This window comes from Oratosquilla oratoria, chromosome 25 (genome assembly GCF_046742065.1).
Source record: "Oratosquilla oratoria isolate Oo_2021 chromosome 25, ASM4674206v1, whole genome shotgun sequence".
Classification (NCBI taxonomy): domain Eukaryota; kingdom Metazoa; phylum Arthropoda; class Malacostraca; order Stomatopoda; family Squillidae; genus Oratosquilla; species Oratosquilla oratoria.
The window spans coordinates 40,330,068-40,335,067 of NC_134801.1; the positions used below are offsets into that span (position 1 = coordinate 40,330,068).

General features: G+C 39.1%; 1 protein-coding gene across 1 annotated transcript in view; it reads right to left on the bottom strand.

Annotated features, from left to right (window-relative positions):
• LOC143038918 (zwei Ig domain protein zig-8-like) overlaps nucleotides 1-5,000 on the bottom strand; it is a 599,484-nt gene that overhangs the window by 144 nt on the left and 594,340 nt on the right. The window contains exons 6-7 of the mRNA XM_076208663.1: nucleotides 4,889-5,000; nucleotides 1-2,227 (exon numbers count right to left, since the gene is read on the bottom strand). The exon at nucleotides 1-2,227 is cut by the window's left edge and continues 144 nt beyond it; the exon at nucleotides 4,889-5,000 is cut by the window's right edge and continues 746 nt beyond it. The gene's annotated coding sequence lies outside the window, so the exon portion shown is untranslated. The remainder of the gene's footprint in view (nucleotides 2,228-4,888) is intronic.

The window sequence follows — 5,000 nt, forward strand, 5'->3', positions numbered from 1 at the left end:
CTTCAGATATACGATACTATGCTCCTGGATAATTAATAGGTCTGTTTGACAGAGGTGAACATATCTAGTTTGGAAAAATGAGCAGCGACATGAATGATGAATTACTGAAGCGTCTCAGTTAAACAAGGGCTTAGCTTGTGGGTAATTTGAACATAGAAATGGTAATTCCAGTTCAAACTTTTTTGGTGAAAGTAGCGACCAAGCAGTCAGATTTTTTTTTTTTTTTTTTTTTTTTTTTTTTTTTTTTTTTTTTTTTTTTTTTTTTTTTTTTTTTTTTTTTTTTTTTTTTTTTTTTTTTTTTGCTACTCAGGACCAGGATTCCGTGACTCAAGTAGTATCTTACCGTTTCGGTAGACAGACCCATTAGAAATACCTTAGTAAGGCCAAAGTAAGAAATTATAACACTTACAAGGACAGCTCTGCTCGTTTATGGTCACCTTGGCATGCATACACTCATACATCCAAACAAGAAAGCCGGTACTACGGTTAAATGATAATCATCTTTACAACATATGCGCATCTGTTACTTGTGTAGTAAAATACAGGTTAGTAAAGGCAACCTGAACTGCACACGCTGTCCGGATAAGAGATTTTTATGCATTTTCCCATAGATGATACCTTTATCATAATCATACATTCTCCCCCCAAGAAAAATATGATGAAAAATTATATACATTAATATTCTATTGCTCAGAAATATGCTTAAAAAATAAACGAAATAAAACTGGATGGAGCAAATTGAAGAGAAATTATATTAGATAGAGTACAATGAATAATGGCAGTCCTTGATGATAATTCCTGATTTTATTGGATGATACATATACCTCCTCCTATGAAGGCCATTCTGAATCATTAATATTCTATATTTTGTAAAAAAGTGAACTGCATTGAAATTTACACGACAGGTGGATGAGGCCCAATGCATATTCAGATGACACAAGAGATTTTTTTCTACACTGATCAAGAAGTGACCTTTTCCATTTGTGAACATTTCGCAGAGTAAATCATAGCAGGAATGGAAGGGAAAAGAAAACATTAAATCAAATGTTTTATTGACTTAAAAGATAATAAACAATATAGTAGGATGATCTAATAATATAGGTAGTTTTCTTTGGCGTAAGAATGTCCATTGGTTTCTTATTTATTTTCTGTGGGTTTTCTGATCAAGTGAGTAACCTCAAGAGGCCTGAAAATGAATCAGTTGCTTATTGGTTGAGGTCTAAGGCCATGAAGTCTTTCCTCTGCCTCGTTGAGGGATGGGTTTCTCCGAGTATCACTTGTCATCACTCTGGTAGTCTTCAGGAGAGTCTTCGCCGTCTCGAGAGGTTCTTTCGGAGTCGAAAAGTATCTATTGACCCTTTTGAGGAGCCCCACGATGAAGAGCACCTCAAGTCGACTATTTCGACCTAGGGATTAGTTTCTAACCGAGGTCTGTGGCTGATTTTTGACACATGTTGACGCACCATGTGAATCACTATCGAGACTCTAGTCGATCTCCAGGTTTCGTCCCATCGCGAGGGACCATGTGTCACATTATTTATTTATTTATCTTATTTATGATATATTTTTTTACATTAAACGACTAGGACAAAGAACACTTAGTTGTGTTCGTTTGCCTCACCTTTCATTAGAGACCCTTTCAGCATGATCGGTTCTTTCGCAAATTTCTGCACCTTTGTGAGTCCCTGTCCTTTAGAAGTGACTTCGAACCAAAGACATCTAAGACTTCCCACAGATAACTATGTAATTACTTTCTAGAAAGACACGTTAACCATGACAGCGTATTTTCACAAAAATAAAACGCCTTTCTCTATTCGTAATGAAATGAGAGTCATACTTCCTGAAGACCAATTTCAGTGTGGTCCTTCACGACACGAAATCACTCCTTTTCCTTAAGGTTCCAGGAGCCTAACACAAATTTTCATGCTTCCTTTAAGTCAAAAAGGTCATCAACAAACCATTTTCCTTTTCTTTCTGGCATTTTTCTTCATTTTCAGGTACGTATGAACAGTAGGAATAAATCCTAAATACATTCATTATCTAAAGTTAAGAACACCCCTGGATCCTAACTGTTACCTCACTGTACGATTCAATGTATAAAATGTCTGTGTACAAACAGTAAATGGTAATTTAAGTCCTCGGGTTTGACCTGTATATGATTTCGTAAAACCTGAAACATATTGTTGCTCCTTGGAATTTAGGAGTAAAGCCAGTCAGTCTTGAATATCTGAAAAAAAAAGAAAAAAATAATATAAAACTTACATTTTACGTCACAAAATCGTTAATCTAATATGTGTGATGAATGAGGAAAATGGAGAAAAAATAAGGAAAGATGCGGTGAAAACAGTATCAAAATTATGAGACCAGGTAAGGCACCTGAGTTAGATGGATGTCATGCGGAGTCTCTAAAAAAAGGAAGGTACAGCAACGGTGTACTGGCTGGTGAGATTGTTTAATGATTGTCTAAAAGAGGGTGCAGTGCCGGAGGACTGGAGGAGTGCCTGTATAGCTCCACTTTACAAGGAAAAAGGGTACAAGTGTGAGTGTAGAAGTTTCAGAGGAATCAGTTTGTTGAGTGTAGTTGGGAAAACCTATGAGAGGGTTTTAGTTGAGAGGATTAGGAGAGAAACAGAGGAAGTAATAGGTGAGGAACAGTGTGGGTTTAGGACGTGTAGGGTTTGCGTGGATCAGACTTTTGTGGTTAGGCAGATATGCGAGAAAGCTTTAGGAAAAGGCAAGGATGCCTTTTTGGGCCCTTATGAAATTGAAAAAGGCTTATGATAGGGTAGACAGGAAGGCACTGTGGGAGGTACTGCAGATATATGGGATAGGAGAAAAGGTGTTAAGAGCAGTCAAGAGTTTTTACGAGAGTAGTAGAGCCTGTGTTAGATCTAGAAATAGAGAGAGTGAGTGGTTTGAGGTAAAGATGGGACTTCGCCAGGGATGTGTTATGTTACCTTGGCTGTTCAATTTTATACTTTGAGAAAGTCGTTAGACGAAACGTCAGTTTCCTTTACCGTGTCTATACAACTTGTTCACATGGATTTTTAATTTATACATAGATGGGGTGGTGAGGTAAACGCAAGGGTAATGGGCCGGGGATAGGAGACGGTTAAAGAAAATTGAGAAAAATGGGAGATAAGACAGTTGTCGTTTGCTGACGACACTGCACTGCGCTTGTGCAGGATTAGAGGAGAAATTAAGAAAATTAGTGGCAGAGTTTGGGAAGATGTGTGAAAGAAGGAAGTTGAAGATAAATGTGGGTAAAAGTAAGGTGATGAGATGTACAAAAGGGAGAAAGTGGCAGCAAATAGGAAGTGAGTATCAAGGGAGAGAGACTAGAGGAAGTGAATAGCTTCAGATACTTGGATGCGAATGTGGCGGGAAATGGAGGGGTGGAGGCGGAGGTAGAATGTAGATTGAGAGAAGTAAGTAAATGCCTTAAAGGATTAAAAAATGTAATGAAAAATAAACATTTGGGAATGGATGCTAAGAGGAGATTATATGAAGGAGGGATTGTGCCAACAGCACTGTATGGGGCTGAACCATGGAACATCAGAGAGGAAGAGTGGAGGAGTTTGAATGCGTTTGAGATGAAAGGCCTAAGAAGCATAGAAGGGGCTACTAGGCTGAGTAGAGTGAGAAACAAGGAGGTGAGGAGGAGAGCGGGGGTGGAGAGGGAGTTGGGAGATAGGGTTGATGAAAGAGTATTAGGATTATTTGAAGATATGGAAAGAATGAGTGAAGAAATATTAGTAAAACAGGTGTAAAAGACAGAGGTGGAAAGAGTGAACATAAAGGGGGGACCAAGGATGAGATGGATGGATGGGATAGAAGGGGCATTGGGAAAGAGGGGAATGTCTGTTGAGGAAGGAAGGGAGACGATAGAAGATAGTGTTGAGTGGAGAGTGATTGTGTATGAATGATGCTGTGATGCATGGAAGAGAGTGGGTGGGGAATGGGGAGGAGGGGGTATATGTGAATGATATTTTGACGCAGCCCAAAGAGATTTCTCCCCGTCTTCTCTTTTTCTGCATGAAGAAACGGAAAAGGGAGGTCGCTGATTAAATGGAGCGACCTTGCTGTGGATGTACTGTGTCTTGCTACATTGTTTCTGACCCAGGGCAGTGGGAGAGATGCAAAAATAACCCGTCATCCAGGAGGAGCCAAGATAAGAGGGAGGGAGGGGGGTGGATCGGAGTAAAGTATGTGGGGATGGAATGGGTATGAATGGATTTTATGCCCTTGTTTTTGGCTACTCCCCTTTTAAGGGGGGAAAACCGTTGTTATATGTATGTATAGATCATTTGAATAAGCAATTGAATGAATAAGTATACGCAGGAACTGATAAATAGATCAATACATGAATGAGTAAATAAATACAATATCATAATGTACAAGCAGGAAAATAGACAAAGAAAAGGACAAAGGGAGACCTCACAAAGACTAATTCAGCCAAAATATGTCACGGTGATGGCAAATTTGTGGGTTCTTGAATGATGCTCAACAATTCAATTTATTATGAAATTATCTAAAATAAAATGTTTTCTGCAACTTTATGAATGACATATTTCTTGTATGTGTGTGTGTGTGTGTGTGTGTGTGTGTGTGTGTGTGTGTGTGTGTGTGTGTGTGTGTGTGTGTGTGTGTGTGTGTGTGTGTGTGTGTGTGTGTGTGTGTGTGTGTGTGTGTGTGTGTGTGTGTGTGTGTGTGTGTGTGTGTGTGTGTGTGTGTGTGTGTGTGTGTGTGTGTGTGTGTGTGTGTGTGTGTGTGTTTGTGTGTGTGTGTGTGTGTGTGTGCGCGTGTTTGTTATTGTCAATACCGTATAGAACAAATTCCTTTCCTATTACTGATTCAGTTTCTCATGCACGTTGATAGGTGTACTTACCTCGTATATAAATTCAGGGGCTTACGTTGGGATGATATACACATGTTTTAACACATAAACATCAAGGCGAGGTTCCTCAGAATATTTATGACTGTCGGGTTCTTGATTCTCG